Source organism: Crotalus tigris, unplaced genomic scaffold (genome assembly GCF_016545835.1).
Source record: "Crotalus tigris isolate CLP2741 ecotype Arizona unplaced genomic scaffold, ASM1654583v1 scf7180000017550.10884619, whole genome shotgun sequence".
Taxonomy (NCBI): Eukaryota; Metazoa; Chordata; class Lepidosauria; order Squamata; family Viperidae; genus Crotalus; species Crotalus tigris.
The window spans coordinates 7975464-7998122 of record NW_024096468.1 but is presented as its reverse complement, the minus strand read 5'-3'; the positions used below and the strand labels follow the sequence as shown (position 1 = coordinate 7998122).

Genomic DNA, 22659 nt, shown 5'->3' with positions numbered 1-22659 from the left:
ATGATAAATTTTCTCTCCTCTCTCAAAAGGTCAGGTCATCCAATGAGATTTAGAGGAGACTTCTTTACACAGCATATAATTAACTAGTAGAGTTCTTAATAAGAATATAAGTATATAAATGTAATAAACAAACATAGATCTGAAAATCTTGTATTTTCAGGAAGGAAGGAAGGAAGGAAGGAAGGAAGATTTAGAAAGGAGATTAATAGGCAACAACAACAAGGTTAGATTGTGTTGTCAAAAATGGTGCTTTTGCTTCTGTATTTTAGAAGAGTGATTTAAAACTGTGCTAGAGACAATTATCTTTGGGGGGTAACTACAAGCCAATAACTCCTCATCTCTGAATTAAAGGATAGCTCCCTTATGGGAAGGAAATGTGGACTCTGCCTTATTATAAATATATTAAAATATTAAATATATAATATTTCCAATATTTCCTACTAATACTCAGGTTGGTGCATTTTCAGCTTTCCTTATTTTGAAGGACAAATCTACTGTAGCTTCATTTTTGCCTCTTCTATTTGATTTTTATTTTAGAATTTCAAGACCCACAAGATTGTCCACTATTTTATTCTTCCTTTTTTGTAAATTACTGACCCTAATTTTATATCAATTATGAAGAAATCATATGATTTTAATTGGGTTTTATCTTTGGGTTTGGGAGCAACGATATCATGAGCCACAACCAGCAGAAATAGCAGACAGATAAATCGTTCCTAAAAGGCCCATGATCACTAAAGCATTTTTTAAAAAAAAAACATTTGGACAGTGTTCGACTGGACTGTAACTCTGCAGGATTCCATCTGGGTCTTAACTCAGTTATATGTGGAGATGCCTGGAACTAAATCTAGAACATGGTTTGTCTTTTGGTAGCTCTGAAGTGCTAAAAGGCTATAAGGCTACAGCAGAGACTGATTTAGGACATCTGAAATCAATATAGCTAATTTCACTTTAAATTAAAGACCAGTCACTTAACAAGCTTCTGATTCAAAGCTATTTAGTTTACCACTTGTCCATATAAATAATAGAAATGATATGTGGTAAGCACTTTTCTGTAGATTTCTTTGCTGAGGTCCAAAATAAACCGGCTGAGTGTACCTCTGTCGATCTTTGCCTGTAGAGAGCAGCAGAAATGGCCTTGAGAGACAGGAAGAAGTGTCACTATCAAAGTCAGATAAAAGGGAGTCTGGACCTCAGACAAGACCCTCTCAAGTTCTCATGAAGATAAAGCAAGGGAAGAGGAAACTCATTCAAACTTACAAGAGTGATATCAGCCCTTCAGATAGGGATCAGACTAGGAAATCATTGCTATATAGGTCAGCACTAGATTTTAAAGAAGAAACAGGACAGCCATTTGTCTGGAATGGTAGGGTCTCCTGCTTGAGCAGGGGGATGGACTAGAAGACCTCCAAGATCCCTTCCAGCTCTATTCTATTCAATCCATACAGTCATAGAATAAGAAGTTTTGCTACATTCCAGTCTAATGACTTTATAAAAACTTATCACCATTTTAAAAGAGAGGAAAGTAAATCAAATCAAAATATAATGTTTAAAACACAAAGTAAAATATAAAGTAACTATGTTAGCTAACAAATTACAAAGGCTATGTCATTTGCCCCTCACTAAGAGCAAGATAGCACCCTTTCCACTTCCTCACCACAACAGTACAACAAAAGGTAAAGGTTTCGCCTGTCCAGTCATGTCCGATTCTAGGGGGCGGTGCTAATCTCCATTTATTAGCAGAGGGAGCCAGCCTTGTCCAAAGATAATGACTATAAGCAGGAAATCCTAGGGTTCTGATTGGCTGGATAGTTTGGGGAAACTAGGCAGACCCTTTGTCTGCATAGCTGAGCTTAGTTGTAATATGAGGCTAAAGGGGCCTTCCAGGAGGGCAGCAGAGCTGGGAAAGTCCATTGTTATGGAGATGGAATGTTGAGACAATGGGGGGCGTGTTCTTGACTGAGGATGGAATCTTGAGGTTTTCATCTTGTTAAAAGGTAAAGATAAAGATTTCCCTGACTAGCCCTGTTTGTCTCTAGGGGACAGTGCTCATCTCTGTTTCCTAGCCAAGGGAGCCAGCATTGTCTGAAGAGGCTTCCGTGGACAGCATGACTATATGCCGACGTCACAGAACACTGTTATCTTCCCAGCAAAGTGGTACCTATTTATCTACTTGCATGAGGATGCTTTCAAACTGCTAGGTGGGCAGGATAACTAGTGTGGTCCAGTGATTAGGGTGTTGGGCTAGGAGCAGGAGGATCTAGGTTCAAGCTGATCCTCAGACAGAGAAGCTCCCAGCCCAACAGCCAGACTGGTATAACAGCGAAGATGCTGGACAAGTAGTGGTGACACCCAGGTTCAAGTCATCCACAGAAACTCCTTTGGTGATCTAGAGCTAGCCTGTCTCAGCCAAACCTATTTCACAAGTAAGGAAAAATAGCGGGAAGCAGCATGATGCATGTCAACTTGTGTTTTTGGAGAAAAGATCTGGGCTATAAATCAAAGACATAAGAGAAGCAATGTGGTGTAGGAAAGAAGGAGATCCAGATTTTAATCTTACTCCAGTCACAGAAGCACAGTGAGTGACTATGGGCCAGTCATTGTTTTTTGATCTGGCTCTACCTTGCAGGGATCTTGTAAGGAAATAAGAGGAGAAAATACTTGCTTTGCCACCTTGAACTCCTGTACAAAATGTGGGATATTTATTTACTTAATCAATTTGAATAGCTATCCATCTCAATATTATCAAAATAAAAATTAGAGCAGGTACAAAAATTTAAATGCGAGGAAAAGTATCACAATCCACAATCACTAACACAGCCAAGGAATTGAGTCCCTTCAAACATTTGAACTTCCTGGCCTTGAACCAGGTCTTATAAAAAGCCAACAGAGTTAGAGCCATCCTAATCTCTAGTGGGAGAGTGCCCCATAAAATGGGTGCTACAGTGGAAAAGATACACCTTCTGAGCCCCGCCAGTCTGCATTCCTTAACCAACAGGACTGAGAACATGCCCACCCTGCCAGGCTGGATCAGAAGGGTAGGAACAAGCAAGGACAGAGGACTCGTCTAGGAGTTCAGTCCCAAGCTATGAAGGGCTTTAGAGGAGACAACCAGCACTTTGAACTGCACCCAGGATATCAATCTTGCTAATGAATAGAAATGTAACTCATGTTTGATGCACAGTCTGAGATGACTGTTCAATTATTTTTTCACACCTCTAATCTGGAAAGGAAGGGAGGGAGGAGAGGGGGGGAGGGAGGGAGGGAGGGAGGGAGGGAAGGAGGGAGGGAAAGAAAGAAAAAAAGAAAGAAAGAGAGAGAGAGAGAGAGAGAAAGAAAGAAAGAAAGAAAAAGAAAGAAAGAAAGAAAGAAAGAAAGAAAGAAAGAAAGAAAGAAAGAAAGAAGGAAGAGAAAGAAGGAGGGAGGGAGGAAGGAAAGAAGGAAGGAAGGAAGGATAACTACAATCAGGGACTTTGATATCAAAGAAAGAAAGACATTAAAGGAAAAACTGATTGCATAATCAAGGTCATTGCCATCATGCAGAGAGTTGGGTGGTATAGTCAGTTCTGTCTTTTCCCCCAAACTTCTCCATGGATGAGAAGGAAGGAAGCAGAGACCTCTTCTGAATTAAATGTACTAAAATATTCCTCAATAGTCAAACCCATCGGATTATATTATTTGACTTCCAGGTTGCAACATTTGAGGAAAGATATTATAAAGAATGATTGGTTTACAAAACAGCACAATTGAATGCAATTTCTCATAGATTAAACAAGGACCAGGGCTTTAGAATATTAAAATACCATGGTAGAACATTATTACTCTTTCACATTTGATGTTTTCCAAAAGCACCACCACCTTACACTTCCTCTCTATATTTACCACAGGGAATCTTGTGATCCTTCACGTCCACGGTTAGCGTGAGAGGTTCTTCCTCCCAGTTCTTCACCTGAAACTACCTCCTTGTAATCTCAACCCCTTTTCCCATCTCATCCCCTGGAAAGGGTCCTGTTCTCCCTGTGCAATGGAATTCATCCAAAACAAAAGCTTTGCAAAAGCTAAACACTACAGAGGAGCAATACAAAGAATTCTTGAGAGCCAGATTTTGTAAGTAATTGTGGATAAAATTATTCACGTACCTGCAAAATGTTACATTCTCATAAGACTGTCTTGGGAATTGTCAAATTGATTCACTGTTTTTAAGAGAACTGGAGCCCCCTGAAGGGATTCAGTCACAACAATGTGCATACATGCATAACTTTAGTGAACTGAATTGTTAAATCAAGCCAACTCAGGTTGAAGCCAACCAACAGATCACAAACTCCCAATGAATCCGATCACCAATCACAAATCAGATCTTGGCTGACTCATGCATCCCTCACTGGAGGCATGATCTGAACTAGACTAGAAGTATGTTAGGGCAGCACCTGCTTTAGGGGAAAATGAGATGCTCAGAAGATAAGCAGATCAACAAATTGGTGACAAACAAAATGCCTTGTTGTCTGAAAGCTTATCAAAATTATGACATAACTAAAGGGGTTTGCTACTAGTTTGCCAAGTACTAAGCAGTAATGTCCCGTAGTTACCAGGCAGATTGTTGGCAAGCATGCAACAGAAGATGAAGGAAATACATGGATGTATTTGCAAGACTATGCCTTCTCAGATATACCAGACTCAAAACACAACTAGATTAAGGAATGGGAGTCTGTTGTCTGTTTCCTCTTCACATGTAAATTTGATCCCAAGAAATATGTTATTGAGTTGGTAGTGTGTTTCTTCAATTTGGGAACATTTGATGATGATGAAGGTGTCATTGATGTAGCATGTCCAGAATTTTGGCTGGATGGTAGGTAGCGCTATGGATTTGAGTCGTTGCAGAAGAACACTGACAGCCCCTAAACTCTGCTGAAGATGTTGCCTGGCCTGGTAACAAAATGTTCAGAAACCAATCCACAAGCGAGAGAATCTTCACCCTCATCCTATACCCAAGATACAGATATTTGCCACTATTGCAATCATAATAATACCAATAAAAGTGGGTAGTAAAGAAGATAACAATAATGCTACAGCCATACAACATAGGTAAATATACGTAGACATTAGATGTATAAATCTCCCGCTGTTTCCTTTATAACCTGAGAATTTAGGGGAAGGTCCCTTATGAGCTTGTCTCCACCTGTTATGCAGCTATGAGCTATGCCCTCTGTTATCTGATCATTCCATATGCAATATCTTTTCCCTCCATTTCCCAGGGCTGTTCCCACATATATAAATAATGATCAACCAGATACTTCTGGGAAGCCCACCAGTAGAATCTGAGGAGAGATTCCCCTAAAATTGGAACTGATAAATATCCAGTCTCTGTTATGGCAGGTGGTATTGGAAGGTGTGCATTAAGTTATACCAAGCGTGGGCTAGTTTGAATCAACAAGCCTGCATCAATTTCCCAATGTTCTTTTCATAGGACCCTAAAAATCCCTCCCACTAGTACAGGTAGTCCTTGACTTGCAACCATTCATTTAGTGACTGTTCAAAGTTACAATGGTGCTGAAAGATGTGACTCATGACTGCTTTTCACACTGACAACCGTTTCAGCATCCCCATAGTCACGTGATCAAAATTCAGATGCTTAGCAACTGGCATGTATTTACGATGGTTGCGCTATCCCAGGGTCATGTGATCACTACCTGTAACCTTCCTAACTGGTTTCTAACAAGCATAATCAATGGGGGAAGCTGGATTCGCTTAACAACTGAATGATTCATTTAACAACTGCATGGTTCACTTAACAACTGCAGTGATTCACTTGTGGCAAAAGTCATAAAATGGGTCACAACTCACTTTACAACTCTCTTGCTTAGCAATGGAAATTTTGGGCTCAGTTGTGGTTGTAAGTCGAGGACTGTCTATATCGCCCAAAATGAGTGATTTCATTTCATTTCCCGTTTTGAAGTGGGAAATATAAAGCATCAGGGCAAGTCACAGTACGGGTCGTGAAGGCTTAGCTTTTCTGCAGAGTTTTTACTCTGTAAAAACTGTCACTTGGACCTCAGAGACGATGGTTTTATTAATATGCATCTGTTTTATGAATCTGTTTTACAGATATTGTGATGTTGATGCTCTAAACCACTGGGAGCTGTTTCAGAGCACATCGGTATCACAAACCAAAGAGAAAGAAAGAAACCTAAATTCAGCATTAAGAGGAATAACCCCAAATCTCACTGGGGGTGAAAAATATAAGGACATCCCCCCCCCATAAAAAAGCCCACTCGATGCATGAGTTGACCTCAGCCAGCCACCATTTACTGGTCATCACGCTCTTCTACCCACAACCTTCGCAAAGGTTGTCCAGCTGGTACTAAGCCATAACGTGCTTTATTTGAATCATACAATCTAGAATTATAGAAATATGGAGTTAGAAGGGATTGTAAGGATACACAGTCCAGCCCGCTGCAATGTGGGTGTAGGAAAACCAATCAAGCTATTCTGAGGGGGGTCACTGTCCAGCCAGGACAGCATCTGAGGTCTCTGAAGTTATGGGTGGTGGTGTGGGTCACAAAAAAAAATCCACAGTGCATGTAAAAGAGGAGGTAGATTTTCATAGTCACAGAACATAATAAGTAAGCTGGATTTACTTAATCACCATGTGATTAACTTAACAATGCAATGATTCCCTTAACAACGTGACAGAAAAGATTGTAAACTTGGACGCAACTCACTGAACAGCTGCCTTGTTTAGCAATGGAAATTCTGGTCCCAATTGTGATTGTAAGTTGACAGGTAGTCCTTGACTTATGACCACAATTGAGCCCCAAATTTCTGTGGCTGAATGAGACATTTGCTCAGTGAGTTTTGCCCCATCTATGACCTTTCTAGCCACAGTTGTTAAGTGAATCACTGCAGTTGTTAAGTTAGTGACATGGTTCTTAAGTGAATCTGCTTCCTCATTGACTTTGCTTGTCAGAAGGTTGCAACAAGTGATTACATGAACCCCAGGACGCTGCAATGGTCATAAACATGAGTCAGTTGCCATATTTATGACCATTGCAGCATCCTGGGGCCATGTAATCACTTACTGTGACCATCTGTCAAGCAATGTTTTGATCACATGACCATGGGGATGCTGCAATGGTTGTAAGTGTGAAAAATGACCATAAGTCACTTTTTTCAGTGCCGTTGTAGCTTTGAATGGTCACTAAACAGAACATTTGCAGACTACCTGTATTTGAATTTGTGGTTTATGTGAACCCAACCAATGAATTTTACAACAGAATATGGACTTTGAAGACAAGTCTCCCCACTCCCAGATGAGTACATCACACCATTTTTACATGCGTATTCTACATTATTTATTTATTAATGTGGCAATCCAACTCACTCGCAAGGACTCCAGACAACTTATAAAGATAAGTCCTCAAATGCAAAAGCCAATACACTTCTACTTCTTTTGGGGCAACATTCAGACAAAGCATTTGCTAGGCTCTGTGTCAACCTGGGATTCTCATGCCCCCTGGCCAAACCAGGTCTTTGGGGCCTTACAAAAGAGTATCAAGGTGGGTCTTATCTCCATGGGGATGATGTTCCACAGAAAGGGAGCCACCATGGAAAAGATCTTCTTGATCCCACTACATGGACCTCCTTAACAGGGTAGGAGAGGAAGATTCATAACATACCTGCCTCCTTGATCTAGTGCAGGGGTCCTCAACCTTGGCAACTTTAAGACTTGTGGACTTCAACTCCCAGAATTCCTCAGCCAGCAAAGCTGACTGAGGAATTCTGGGAGTTGAAGTCCACAAGTCTTAAAGTTGCCAAGGTTGAGGACTCCTGATCTAGTGGATTAGTTAGTAACTGGGAAAAAAGAGTCTTTCAGATAACCAAGCCATGTAGGGTTTTAAAAGAGATGACCAGCACCTGATTGCTGGAACCTCCCCCCTCCCCCCCAAAAAAACAGGCAACCAATTCAGCTCTTTCAAGACAGGTGACATTAGATTCAGATGCATGAATCTAAGCTTGCACAAAACCATGCAAGGTGCAAGAGTTCAGGGCAGCTGGCATAGATCTCTTCTCCAATTTTTCCCCACAACAGTCCTGTGAAGTTGACTGGGAAACTGGTTGATAACAGAATAATGGAGTTGGAAGGGACCTTGGAGGTCTTCTCATCTAAACCTCTGCTCAAGCAGGAGACCCTGTACCATTTCAGACAAATGACTGGCCAATCTCTTCTTGAAAACCTCCAGTGATGGTGCACCCATAACTTCTGGAGGCAAGTCATTCCACTGATTGATTGTTCTAACTGTGAAGAAATTTGTCCTTATTTCTAGGTTGGTTCTCTGATCAATGAGTTTTCCATGACTAAAAGTGGATTTCAACCTTTCTCTCTTGAGACCCAATCCAATGGATTACACCACTGGTCAGTTTTAGCCTTATCCCAGATTGTCAAGTGTATGTGGATTTTACTGAATCTTTCTAGATATTAAACAAAAATGGTCCCAAGTATAATGGTAAGGCATGCAACTTAATGAAAATATCTGGTTCCCAAACTGTTTATTTGGGAATTAAGCAGAGTGGAAGAGACTATACCCCAAATTTAGGATGATGGACTGAAGGAAGGACGGCTCGGATAATGTGCAATACAGATTTCAAGTATTTGCTCAAGGAGAAAAATAAATGTTCCATCAAAATTAAAGCATTAAGATAACAGCTCAGGATTTCCCATTTCTCTACCAAATCACCTTGCATGGTGAGGCTTTTTAGAATATTTTATGTCTAGCTCTGGGTACGAATTATGGCAGATTGCAATTCCTTTCCCCTCCCCGTCCATTTGCTGCAAACATTTGCTGCTTCTCCAAATCCCGAAATGAATGGGAGTTAGGTACTGTGCATGTTGGCATCCAACCATCTTATGACACATCCTATCCATAAAATAAACATCTGCCAACGCATCTCTGCAGAAGTTCAAAGATCAGAAGGCCAGGGCACAGATATTAGAAGCATGTTCTACATTTATGGTGTGCTAGTCCCCAAATTACACACATCTATCCTAATAAGGATATCAGTTACTAACCTAGGATAGGTCACTTCTTGAGACCTTGCAAAGGAACAACAGATGGCTCAGCGCAACAAAAAGACAGCTTGCCTCTGGGACCTGATGTTCACCATCTACATATACCACAACATTACCCAAGGATAATTCAAGTTTAACTTCCCTTAAGGAAGAGATGTAGATCCATCCACACATCTAGTGGTGGGGAGGAATGAACAGCAGAAGTCACATCTCCATAGAAAATTGAAACCTCACTAATGCCAGCGTAGAGCAATTAGACTGAGAAACATCTGAAGTTTCTGGAGAGCTGTTGCAACCAGTCACTTCAGTGCATCCATCTGTCAGATCCTGGATAAGACGCCTTCATATTACACCACTTATTGCTTGTTTTTCTCCAACTCTCCTCTTCCTCCTCCCCTCAATTGTCCATTCTTCTCTGGAAGGACATCAACCATGGCATCAGAGCCTTGCATTTGGAGGGCTTCCAGGATGCACTTGGTGTTTTCCCTGGTAATCCAATCCTAAGGGTGAAACCAAGATGAACCCAGAGTGTAACTGAAGGGGTAGGGAAGATTCGGAGATTCCTATGTGAAGTGAGAGGCAGCCCTTCCTCTTTAAAAAAAAAAAAAAAATAGAACTGGAACAACCATCTCTTTGCATAATGTTATACTTCAAATGTTAGCCCAGCAAACCAGGGTGGACAGAAATTGGGGTGAATTATCAAGTGCTTAACAATAAAAGCCACAATAAAGATTAATCCAACCAAAAGACATATCCATCTCTGAAAGATAAAAGATGGCAGGTCGCGCGGGGGGGGGAGCAACCAGGAGCTGTATGTATGAAAGCGGTTGGAATGGGATCCACTTCAGTAGTGGATCTGTTTGTTAAGTCTGTTAATGATCAAAGATCTGCAATGGATCAGTCTAGCAACATGTCATAGTTTTTACTGGTTTCTGGATGGAGAGATCTCAAGGTTGCAGCAAGCAAAAAAGAAAAGGCAGAACCCTTATGCCTAAAGCCACCACCACCTCTTGTGTACAAATACTACAGAGTAAATGCATACAATCCACATGTACACAAAAATCCCACAGCAAACAGCTATTAAATAAAAAGAAATGCAAGAAAAATAAGAAAGCAAGCAACACGGGGCCAGTGTGCAGACCTGACTTAAGTGTACCCTATTTTTCCACTCACCTCTATGCTAGTCACACTTCTCTTTTCTCCTGCCCTTGGTAAAGAGACTGTCCTACCAGATGCTTAGCAACTTTGTAATTATTTTTGGAAAACAACCACCTATTTGGGTACACTGTCAAGCCCGGCTTCATTGAAGCAAAGAAACTGGCTCCCTCCAGCAACCTTTCAGCTCTCCATCAGTTGTAGCTGTGGGAGGAAGCAGAAGCCTTTTTTCCCCCCCTCAAGACCTGACACACATTTCTCCATCCCCTTCCATTTTTGCCACCTGCCTAGGGCACGGCTTGCTCAAGTGTTAACAATTATGCATGCATACACACACAAACACCTTGAGAAGGATGGAGAGAAGCACAACACAGAAATCAGAGCAGGGGGAAGAGGAGAAGAGGAGAAAAGAGGAGATTGGGAATAAATCTACCTTCCCCAGCTGGAGATTTCTCTGATGTTAACAACACCCATTACCCCAGTTGAGAATGATGGGCACTGCAGTCCAAAATGTGAGAGGATCACCAGGCTGGGGGATCTTTGATGGCATGAGATCTAGAAGAAAGATTTGCCTCTTTTTATATCTAAAAGTCAAGCGTTTCCAAGAGAGGGTGGCAAGCTGCTATCCCGTGTAAATATTTTCCCCTTTTTGTGACTCCTATAGCAAATTCTCACGACCACCGGTAACTGCTTCGCCGGGGGGGGGGGGAGCGTTCCCGAGCCTGAATGTCACAGCCCGCTTGGAAACGGTGCCGCTTCAAACTGGCACCACACAACACACACCCTGCACCGCCACACACACACACACACACACACACGAACATTAAGAGATGAAAACTTAAGCACAGACCTCCCCGACTGGTTGGCGTTCGGTCAACTCCAGCAGCCCCCTTTCCCTCGAACCGGCGGCTTCGGGCACCAACAGGTCTCCGATCGGTCGAGGTGAACCTTCCTCCCGCGCCAGGTGTCCGAACCAGCCCGGACGGCTGCCTTGCCCTAAAGTCAGGGCCAACCTGCCCCCTTCCTCCTCCTCCTCCTCCTCCACTCCTCTCCTCTCCCCACGAGCGGGGTCATCTCCCGGCGCCGCGCCTCCTTTTGGGCACGTCGGAGAGGACCCGCGCCCCCTCCCTCCCCTTCCCCCTCCCGCGGGTTTTGGCGGGCAGTTCCTCGCGGGAGAAGGTCTCTCGCCAGCGGGGCGAGGGCGGCGGATCGGCGGGGCTCACCTTCCAGGCAGGCGGCTCTGCTGCTCCTACAGGTCTGCCTCCCCGGACGCCGCCGCCGCTCCTCAGCGGCAGATCTTCGCGCCTTCCTCCTCGCCGCCGGGGCTGCCGAGACCGTTAGGGGGCAGCTGCTGGCCAGATCCTGCCTCCTCCTCCTCCCCGACCTCTCACCCGAAGCAGAGACAGAGGAGCCCCCGCCGGCCTCCAAGGATCCCGGGAGCCTCCGCATAAAGCCCCTTCGAGGAAGCGTACGAGCGCCCGACCGGCCGGCTGGCTGCGTGGGAAGGTGGGGTGGAGGGTGACGGCGGGACCGTTCGCTTCAGGTGCGCCCGGCTGCCCCCCGAGCGCCCGGTTGGTCCCGGACGTGCGTGGAGCTGGCCGGCCAATCCGCGCAGCAGGTGGCCATGGCCGAGGGCCCCGCCCGCCTCCCCTCGTCACGGGGGGGGGAGAAACAGAGGGAGCTAGAGGTGAAGATGCAGAGCGGGGGAAGATCGCAGCAATTTGGGGGGGGGGCTTCGCGGGTCAGCCACGCAGTCGGCCGGCCGAGCGCCCTGGCAGCCGATAAAATGGGGCCGGTGGGAGACAAATCCTGCCTCGATTCGGCAAGCCCTCCAACTCCTCCCGATTCGTCTCGCCCACGACAAAACTCGGCACGCGAGGAGGAGGAGGAGGCAGATCCTCGTGGTTCCCGGAGGTTGGGGTCCCGGTTAACCCTTTCTGCGCCTGCTGTCATCAGCCACCTACTTTGTTTCATAGAAGGGCTTCAGATCTTTCCTTCAGCAGTCTTCTATTCCGGGGGAATGGAAGAATGGGGTAATGGAAGAGAGGAAGCCAACGTGGTGGTGGTGGTGGTGGTGGTGGTGGTGGTGATGATGATGATAGCAATAACACTTAGACTTATTTGCCATTTCACAGTGCTTTACAGCCCTCTCTAAGTGGTTTACAGGGTCAGCGTATTCCCCTCAACAATTTGGGTCCTCATTTTACTGATCTCAGAAGGATGGAAATCTGAGTCAACCAAGAGCCTGTCAGGATCGAACTCCTGGCAGTGGGCAGAGTTAGCATGCAACACAATCATGATGATGACGACAACATTTGTATTCTATCAACGTTCTTATTTCTATCAATCTTATATCTTGTCATTTGGTTTCAAAGACCTAAAAATCAGTGCCACCATCACTCACCATCATATGGACATTCAGAATTCTTTGAATCCCATGTTTCCCTTAGTGTGACTTCTAACTCCTTAGCACAATAATATTGATATTATATTAATGTTCAAAATCTGCCTCTGTAACACAACCATAACTCTAAGACTTAGTTCTTTAGTGTAATAAGCATAACAGCATGATGTCTTTTAATCCCATTTATCTTAGTTGACTTTCCAAATCTGTATCAGAGTATACGGATAATGATATTGAAATAATAGTACTTTGGGTGACCACTTCAAGACAAATGGGTTTGTTATGGTGTGAACTTCCTTGGGCTTGAGCTCACTTCATCAGATGTATGGAGTATGATCCTTGGTTGCCAATGAGATGGATAGTACGCAAATGGGTTGAGCAGGAGGGAAGGAAGGCTGAAGTCAAATGGGAACGCAATGCACACATTTTTTTCCAATGACATTTCAATTAAAACCTAAATGCAGACAAAACAGCTGGTGAGCAGGGATTGATCAGTTCTGCTGCAGGTTTTAACATCAGCCTAGTTAACATGTTGTCCTTAACTTTCTTTTTACGACCCTGTAGTCCCTATTCAGGGTAGAATCAGAATGTCTAGAGAGCTGAGCATTTACTGACCAGATGCCCTTCCTGATACCAATGTGGAGTTCACAGCAGGTTTTTTTTTCTTTGCACCCTAGAAAAGAAACCTCTGCTCCTACCTAGGATTGTACTCTCAACCTTCTGAGTGGGAGGCAAGCATCTTCACCACTGCTCAACCTGTTGTCCTTATTTGGGGTTAAAATAGAAAAGATAACCAGGTTCAGATTTGGTCAGTTCTATGACTTTTATGAAGAATCAGAGGTGGAATCTAGTCTAGAAAGTTAAAAAAAATGGAAGAAGGAAATGGTGAATAATTTCTATATTTTTGCCAAGAAAACTTACATAGGTCACCAGGGATGAAGGTTTAGCTTTGCCTGGAGGCTGTGAGGAGAGAACCACTAATTCTATTTGTATCAAATTCTACCTCGATCCCACTTGTTTCCCTCCATGTCCAGATGCTCACTTCACCCCATCTTCTCTGACAACATGTTTCTTAGCACTTACAAAAGAAGTCAACCCCCTTTCAATTTTTAGTGATCCAGTAGTTTAATGCAGTGTTTCTCCACCTTGGCAGCTTTAAGATGTGTGGACTTTCAACTCCCAGAATTCTCCAGCTCACATGTTGAGTTGAAGTCCACACATCTTAAAGTTGCCAACATGGAGAAACACTGGTTTACTGTCGTACCTTTGAAACATTATGACGACAATGACCTTAGTACACCTGCTTCCAATACTGGCTCAAATTAACAAGTAAAAATCTTTGTAAGTCCTTGACTTACGATGATTTGTTTAACACAGAGATGTCAAACTCGCAACATCACGTGATGTGTAGTGATGTCTCGTGACTTTTTTTCCATTGCTGGCAATGGGGTGGGCGCAGTTTTGGCATGACACATCCGGCCTGTGGGCTGGCAGTTTGACACCCTTGGTTTAACAGCTATTTGAAGTTACAGCAGTACTGAAAAAAGTGACTTTATGACCAGTCTTTGCAATTACAACCAACATAGTATCCCCACGGTCACATGATCAAAATTCAGACACTGGGCAACCAGCCTGTATTCGCTATGTATTTGCAAGCATCTCAGGTCCATGTATCTTCCCATTCGTGACCATCTTCCCAGCCATCTTCCAACAAGCAAAGTTAACGGGGGAACCTGGATCTTTTAATGACTGCATAATTCACTTAATAACCATGGTGAAAATGGTCGCGAAATCAGGCAAGACTCACTTAACAACTGCCTTGCTTCGCAATGGAATTTCGGATTCCAATTGTGGTCATGCATTGAAGCTCTCTGTATGACCTCTAAAAGGGGGAAGTTTTCTTTCAGTTATTATTCTGTCTCAGGTCAAGCAGCAGCTACCTTTCCACCTTGGTGCTGCAGCTGCCAAAAAATCCAACACAGTGCTAGGCTGCATTAACAGAGGGATAGAGTCAAGTTCACGTGAAGTGTTAATACCACTTTACAATGCCTTGGTAAGGCCACACTTGGAATACTGCATCCAGTTTTGGTCACCACGATGTAAAAAAGATGTTGAGACTCTAGACAGAGTACAGAGAAGAGAAACAAAGATGATTAGGGGACTGGAGGCTAAAACATATAAGGAACGGTTGCTAGAATTGGGTATGTCTAGTTTAACGAAGAGAAGGACGAGGGGGGACATGATAGCAGTATTCCAATATCTCAGGGGCTGCCACAAAGAAGAGGGAGTCAAGCTATTTTCCAAAGTGCCTGAAGACAGGACAAGAAGCAACGGGTGGAAACTGATCAAGAAGAGAAGCAACCTAGAACTAAGGAGAAACTTCCTAACAGTTAGAACAATTAATCAGTGGAACAACCTGCCTCCAGAAGTTGTGAATGCTCCAACACTGGAAGTTTTTAAGAAGAGACTGGACAGCCATTTGTCTGAAATGGTATAGGGCTTCCTGCCTGAGCAGGGGGTTGGACTAGAAGACCTCAAAGGTCCCTTCCAACTCTATTATTATTGTTGTTGTTGTTGTTAGTGTTAGTGTTAGTATTAGTATTATTAGTATTAGTATTATTACCATTTAGTTTTGAATGAGGAAATATGCTATAACTTGACTTTTCTCAGCATTTTTTCCACAAATCAACTGGCAAATACTTTCTGTCTCCTTCCTTTCCAGGAACAATTCTCCACTCTCTTTTTTAATTGTCTACTCCCTCCTGCATTTTAATTTATTCTTTTTTCACAAGACAAGTTTGACAAATTATGGAGGACTGTCCTTACATTCCTTATAGTACTGTTATTATTTAAACTACTTCCCCTGCTGATCCCTATCTTTCTGCCCAACTCTTCCCTCTCTTTTTGTGTTCTAGATTACTCACTTGGTGAACTGTTTTTAACCACAGTTTTCCAGATTCTTGTAAGCATGCTGTTCTTTATCCTTTGTTAAAGGACCCCTGCTTGCATCCTTTTTGTGATTAAGTCATTGATTTGTGTCTCTGTTTCCTCTTTTCTTATTTAAAATCCTTGAGCGAGTTCCTGCAATGGCACATGGGAAAGATCTCTGTACATTGGGCAAAAAGATCGTGCCAAGAGGGTACTCTGATAAGAGAGAGCTTAGCTCACAATTGGATAACAGGAGGGGTCAGAATTACACCCTCCTTAGTTTACTCAGCTGTAAAGGAGATGGTCTGTGTTTGTACTTTTAGACTTGCAAGACTCTGTCAATGTAACTCTACAATAAAGTAGAATTAGCTTAACTTGTGATTCCGATCTAGTTCATCCCACGAGGCCGACATCAACCAGAATGTCATGTTAGTATTTCATCTTGGATGTCTCCCCATTGTTTCACTTTGAGCATGGATGTAAGAATTGGTTCTTTGACTGATGAAGATTCAGAAAATCGCTACATAAACAGCCAGGGGCAAGCTTGTTATTTTTAGAAGAAAAAAACTGCCTTTTTTTTTTTTTAGAAGAAAAACAAGTTCACAGGAAGACTGTTAGAAAATAATAAAAAAAGTCTCCACCCTAATGCAGAGAGATATAATTGGTTCTAAGTGGGAAATATTCCAACTATTGATTCTCAAGGGAAATATTCAAATTGCTGGAATTTTGTAAATTCCTTCTATTTTTTTTTTTAAATAAATCTTGCTAAAGCGATTCCAAGACAATTGTGCTTGGAAACAATCAGTTTTAATTTTAGGGAATGACCACAAAAGGGTGTCGATTATGTTTTGGCTGATCACCTTTTCCTCTATTGTGCTTTTCCCTTAATTTTTCTAAGGGGTTCCCAGATAACCCCAATTTCCTACACTGACAGCCCCGAAGTTAGGATTGAGAATCAGAGAACTTTGTCACCAACCTTATAGCAAAGGTCACTGACTTTCATTTGCTGAATATTCCTGGGGTCCAGAGTTTTGACCCAGATGAGGGCAGCTTTATTGGTGCAACCTCTTTAGTTTTCTGCTTACCTTATTGCAGTTGTCTCCTAGCAGGTATTCAAAGTACCTCATTCTATCCCTTAGATCTAATTCACTCAGGTTGTTCTGGACATTCTGTGCTATTTTCACATCTCATTTCCTCACAGGGCTCATTCTGGGTTCCCTGTTTCAGTCAAAGCCAGTATAAATCACATCTGGCTCAAATTGTATTGTTAGCCTATTGGTCCAACCAGTATCCAGTATCTATATGCTGATACATCTATGGAGATTCTCAGTCATCCAAGTCATGGTTGTCCCAAAGATGCTTTCCCAAAAGGCAACTGGACTTTCTTGGGTTTTTTTTCCTTTGAAAATGTTTTGATTCTCATCCAAGAGGCTTCTTCAGTTCTTGAGGAGGGGAAAAGCACCTTTGGGACTATCTGCTGATATTTTACACTTCAGCCCTATTTGCTCCTTATGTCCATCTAGGCAAGAGTTTCTGTTCTTTACTCCAGGTTGTGATCTTCAGATTCCCACAACTCTGGAATCAACTTCTTCCTTCCCATTTTCTCTTTGAAAAAGTGGTAGCCTATAGAGAGGATTTTGAGACATTTTATTTGACTGTCAGGTCAGTGTAGTGCCTGGTTATCCTATTCATTCTCTCATTCATCCTGGCAGCCCTAAGTTAATATCTGCTTAATTTTAATATTTTATGAGCTTCTAGGTATACAATCCTATTGAAAGTATTGCTTAAAAAGTATACCGTTTGTTTGATTATATTGTTTGGATGTTAAATTATGAACTAATTTTATTGAATGGGATTTTTGAATTGCTGTTTATTTTTATTTCTGCCATGCATGCAATTAGATATGTGTGTATGCATGCATTTTTATTATTAAATTTTAAGCTTGCCTAACTATGAAAAGATTCTTTCCAGCCTGACACTATAAATTAATACTGATTTAAAAAGAGAAACAAGAAAGCTGAGGCCCTAGAAAGAGTGCAGAGAACAGCAACAAAGATTATAAGACTGGAGACTAAGCCACATGATGAACAGTTAAGGAACAAGGTGTTACGTAAAGCCAAACAAAGAGAAGGCTTAGGGATAATGTGATAGTTGTCCTCCAATAAAATACTTGAAGAACTATCAAATGAAAGAAGCAGTTGACTTATTCTCCAAAGCCCCTGAAGGCAGGACAAGAAGCAACCTGAAACTAAGGAGAAATTTCTTGACAGTGACAACAATTAGCCAGCTTGCCTCCCAAAGTTGTGGATGCTCCATTGCTGGAAGTCTTCATGCAAAGATTGGATAGACATTTGTCTGGCATAGAATAACAAGTTTTGGGCAAAGGGTTGGATTAGAAGATCTCCAAAGTCCCTTCCAGCTCTATGAGTCTATGCTCAGATAAAACCATACAATACCAACCAGAAAAAAACACAACCTTACCCAGTACTCTATCCCCAGGCCTAGGAATCAAGTCAGATCTTCACAGTACATTTAAATATTATAAATATTATTATTGATGGGAGCAATAGTAGAATTTTTACTGGAAAGAAACATATGGCTTATGGGCTGTAAATTGCTCACTCTATATTTAATCATCAATGATAAAGCCTCTGTTTTGAATGAAGAAAGTTCCACGGTCAGTTCCTAGTATCTACAGAAATGCTTGGAAAATTGTCCTATCTAAAAACCAGGATCACTACCAGGAGCAGTTAGGGAAGGGACATGGAGATGGATCAAGTGTCTGATGTACTTTTTCTCAACCTTGGCAGCTTGAAGATATGTTGGACCTCAAATCCCAGCATTCTGGCTGGGGAATTCTGGCAGTTAAAGTCCACACATTGTCAACTTGCCAAGGTTGAGAAATACTGGTCTGGTGTAAGGCTTTGTGTTTCAGCATACAATAAATTCTGGAATATATTAGGGAGTGGGCTAAAGAGGTTGAGCAAACAACACAAGGTGACAAGTTGACTTTCGAACAAATATATCCGGTAAAATTCCTCTTTGTGGTGAAAAGGTTTATTGAAGCCTACTTACAATATCCTCTGTTTCCCCCTTGTTGACAAACACAAATTTAACTAGGATGATCCCTACAACCTAGCATTATTTTTTTTTAAAAAATGTTTTTTTTACACAATCACCTTAATATTTGATGGACATTATGTTGTCTGGGTGTCAACGCTGCTAATATTGAATATTCTTGCTTTGACAAAATATGCAGAACTGTCTGGTATTTTTAGAGTTAATTCAGATGACAGAGAAAAGGGAGGGGAAATAACAAAAGCCAGGGAAAAGGAAAGGAAGTGAATCTCTGCCCTCTGGGCTAATTGGAAGATGTGACTTGTGACTGCAAGATAAGGGAGGGGTTTAGCAAGAAAAGTTAAATGCCAGCAAGAGGAATTCAGATTCTGGCATAAACCTCCATGATGTGCCGTCAATTTGTAACACTGGTAATAAAGGCTTTGGGATAGACATGCCTGGAAGTTCTTTGAAGTGTTTCATTAGTCGGAACCATGATACTGGGTTTATATTTAAAAAACAATAACAATTAGTTTCTATAATTCTATAGTCCACATAATAGCTTTACTCGATGTTCTCTTCTTCCAAAAATGTTCTCTTTTGCCAACCTTGAATTAATACAATTATTATTTAGGTAAATAATCAGTTAGAAGCTTTATATCAGTGTGGTTATTATCTGCAGAAATATAAGAAAAATGTCTATATTTAATTGGTAAAATTCCTCTTTGAAATCTAGATATGACTGCCAGTCATAGTTGTTCATTACTGAGCTAAATGGATTAATGGTCTGACTCAGAGCGTGGTGTTACCTCTCATGCACAGCTATGGCTTACTTAACTATGGTTTATTAACTGAGTTCATGCGTATACAGGCTAAATAGAAAATAATATGACTTAGCAAAATGGAAGAAACAAATCAATATGTTGTTATCTCAGTCAACTTCTTGTGTAACACATCAAGAGGAATATTCTCTTTTTTGTAGCAAGCAAAATATCCTTTGGGAAAGAGGGTATATTTAAGAATCAAGGGCATGCTTGGTCTCTGATGAGAACCATCTAAAACTCTTTAGACTCTATTATCTACACACTTGAGACTTTATTTACTATTCTGATTTTATATCAGATTCTTCTGCCTTCAGGAACAAAGTACATGAATTGTCTGTGGAATTCATTAAGACGTAATAGCCACCAACCTGGAAGACTTGGGGAATTAATGGAGGAGGCATCTATCAAAGTCAATTCAACTTGAGGACTCAGTTTCTCGCACAGACAAGAGGTGTGTGTCACTTGCCTGCACATACAGATAGTCCTCAACTTACAATAATTCATTCACCAACCATTCAAAGTTACAACTGCATTAAAAACAGTGACTTATAACCATTGCAGCATCCCCATGGTCAAAATTTGGGCGCTTGGCAATCAGCGTTGTATTTATAATGGTTGCCGCATCCCAGAGTCATGTAATTGCAATTTGTGAGCTTCCCAGCCACCATCTAACAAGGAAAGTTAATGAGGGAAGTGGATTCACTTAACAACTGCATGATTCAATTACAACTACAGTGATTCACTTAATCTTTCCAACTTGGCAGCCCAGCCCTGGGGGGATGAGTTGGAGGTGCACTCATGCACGTACAATTTCATTTGTGCGAGTGGCAAGTGCACGAGCTCTCTGTGCCCCCCCCCAAATGGAGCTTTGTGCGTGAGCAGAGGATGTTTGAGTTTGAATGTGAAGCTCCACTTGTGTGAACAGAAGGCACTTGCACTCATGTGTGAAGCTCCACTTGTGCAAGTGGAGGGTGCTTATGCTCATGTGTGAAGCTCCACTCGCATGAGCGCAAGCATCCTCCACTCATGCGCCCTCTGCTTACACAAGTGGAGCTTCATGTATACACTTGCCTGCTGCTCATGCAAGGGCAGTTTCATGTGCACACGCTTGCCCATCTCTCCTGCGGCCCGGTTTCAAACAGGCCGTGGCCCAGTAGTGGACCACAACCCAGGGGTTAGTAGCCCCTGCATTAGACTATTATCAGATGTATCCTGCAAAAAAAAAAAAGCATATTACCAGATGGCAACCAAAAAGCTAGAATTTTCTTTTTTTCTTGGTTATTAGATAATGATCACTCAGATTGTTGCAGCCAAGATCTATCAGCCTTTATTCCAGAGGGACTAGGATGGCATTTTTTTTCCCTACCAATTTTCATACAATTTGAAGGAAGAGAATGCTTGTCTCTATGTTTCTATGTAGGTAGGCATGTACTTAATAGGGCATATATGCCACTCCATTCCAAAAAGGATTCTAAGAATAAGCAGGTTAAAACCAATAAATGAAAAACAACAACAAAAGGACTAAATTACAGTTACAATCCAGTATTTCAAGAACAGTCAAAACTTTATACAATAAAATAAAATAAAATAAATCCTGATAACAAGAGGGGTTCACTATTCATTTGGTCACCACAATACAAAAAGATGTTGAGATTCTGGAAAGAGTGCAGAGAAGAGCAACAAAGTGATCAGGGGACTGGAGGATAAACCATACAATAAATAGTTGCAGGAACTGGATATGTCTAGTTAACAGTGTTTCTCAAACTTGACAATTTTAAGGCATCTGGACTTCAACTCCCAGAATTCCACAGCCAGCAATGCTGGCTGTGGAATTCTGGGAGTTGAAGTCCACATGCCTTATAATTGTCAAGGCTGAGAAACACTGGTTCTAGTCTAATGAAGAGAAGGAGCTGGGATGACGTGAAAGCTGTCCCTGTACCTGAAGGGTTGACATAGAGAAGAGGGGGTCAACTTTTTCTCCAAAGCACCTGAGGGCAGGGCAATAAATTACGGGTGGACGATCATGATCATTAAAGAGAATTCAACCTAGAACTAAGGAGAACTTCCTTGACAGTGAGAAGAATTAATCGGTGGAACGGCTTGCCTCCAGAAGTAGTGGGTGTTCCATCACTGTATGTTTTTAAAGAGGAGACTGGACAAACATTTGTCCAGAATAATCAAGTATCTCCTGCTCATACAAGGGGTTAGATTAGAAGTCTTCTATGGTCTCTTTCAACTCTGTTAATCTGTATTCTGTACTCTATTCATAACCATCACACACCCAAGGCTTTCTGGATTAACCTTTATTTTAATGCTCTTCCTAATAACCAGCAGGGTATGGATTAATTTATCATTGAGATCAGGAGATATGCTATTTCAAGGAAGGGAGACTGAGAAGATCCCATAGTCTCTGAAGATGACATTCCTGTAAAGATGAGACTTAGGGAGAGCCCACTCTGGAAGAAGGTAGTCCCATAAATATCCAACTGACAAGCCCTGAAATTTGCTTTTGAGATATAAATCAAGAGAATATTTGATGTTATCTAGCTTGGGTAATAGTGGAAAGGATGGAAGGATTAGCTTATTAAATATTTAAATTATTTCATTTTAGGTAATATGGCCAGGTTAGATATTCTGACAAATGAACCTGGCTAATATACCAACCTCCTAGATATTACCAAATCCTTAGTATAATAGGCACCATGTATCATTGGGTTAAAATGTTGGAACTGAACAAAAGAATCCAGATTCAAACTCCAACTTGACCATGCATGATTTGGGGCCTGCCAGCCTCAGCCCAACAGTCTCAGCCCAATCTCATGAAACAGTGGTAGAACTAAAATGAAGAAAGACTGGTATATATGGTTACTCATGTCATGGTCACTTCCTGTTATTGAAACACACCCTACATGGACTGCCCTTGAAGACCACCCAGAAGTTACAATTGGTCCAGAATGTGCTGGCATACACAATGATGGGTGTCTCTAGGTTTACCATGAAACATCTCTATTGCATGAGCTTCACTGGCTTTCAGTTTCATTCAAGAAAATTCAAAGTGATGATTATTATCTGTAAAGACCTATATGGCATGGGACCAGGTTTGTGGTCCCTAAGGACATCTGCCTGGGCTACAAGATTGAATAGCAGGGTATGGTCCTAGTCCTCTCCATTAAATGCTGACATCTTATGGGATCTAGGAAGCATGACAACCCCTGGTCTATGGAATT

General features: G+C 41.9%; 1 protein-coding gene across 3 annotated transcripts in view; it reads right to left on the bottom strand.

The window, feature by feature from the left end:
* CALN1 (calneuron 1) overlaps positions 1–12002 on the bottom strand; it is a 165436-nt gene extending 153434 nt beyond the window's left edge. For 2 of the 3 annotated variants that reach the window (XM_039341977.1, XM_039341997.1), the window contains exon 1: positions 11443–12002. The gene's annotated coding sequence lies outside the window, so the exon portion shown is untranslated. Of the gene's footprint in view, positions 1–11069; positions 11225–11442 lie in introns of those variants that run through there. The other variant, XM_039341988.1, reaches the window with a different exon arrangement.
* Positions 12003–22659: the final 10657 nt, after the last annotated feature.